Genomic DNA, 644 nt, shown 5'->3' with positions numbered 1-644 from the left:
ACACACACACACCTATACTTTTTTAAAAATATATTCAACATTATACAGCCGGTAACTAGATTGTTCCATATTTGTAAGCTACTCAGATGAACTTTATCTGGACTGTCCAGTACACACAACTCAGAACAGGCATCTCCTTCTCTACTTCAGTGGGTAAAAATGTTGAATAGTCTTGAAGAACAGAGAGCTTGACTAGCCATCCCTTGTCTGGTTAACAAAACATCAATTCCTTAGACCTCGTTGACACCGACAGAAAAGCAAGTGCCCCGGTAACTTACCTGCTTCTTGTCCCTGATAAGAATCTTGATAAGAATGTAACTTTTTCCGAAGAACACAGGCCAGGGTCCCCAAGTTCAATCCTGCAAGCTGCTTCTGTTGCATACTGGTCCTAAGACGGGATCGTTCTGAAAATGATTCGTAATGAATTGTGCGTGTTTGACGTGAGTGTAATGAAATCTGCAGCAATAAGAACATATTCCTGGGTTATACAACCCAGGTCATATAATGTGTCCTGAATCCCATGAGTCCTGCAGGCTACTTGTGGGATGTTCATTCATGTGATGCTTGTGGGATGTTCACTCATGCGATGCTCATGGGATGTTCATTCATGTGATGCTCGTGGGATGTTCACTCATGCGATGCTC

Source organism: Grammomys surdaster, unplaced genomic scaffold, assembly GCF_004785775.1.
Source record: "Grammomys surdaster isolate TR1022 unplaced genomic scaffold, NIH_TR_1.0 1164, whole genome shotgun sequence".
Taxonomy (NCBI): domain Eukaryota; kingdom Metazoa; phylum Chordata; class Mammalia; order Rodentia; family Muridae; genus Grammomys; species Grammomys surdaster.
The sequence above is the reverse complement of the archived record's forward strand: the minus strand, read 5'-3'. Positions refer to the sequence as shown.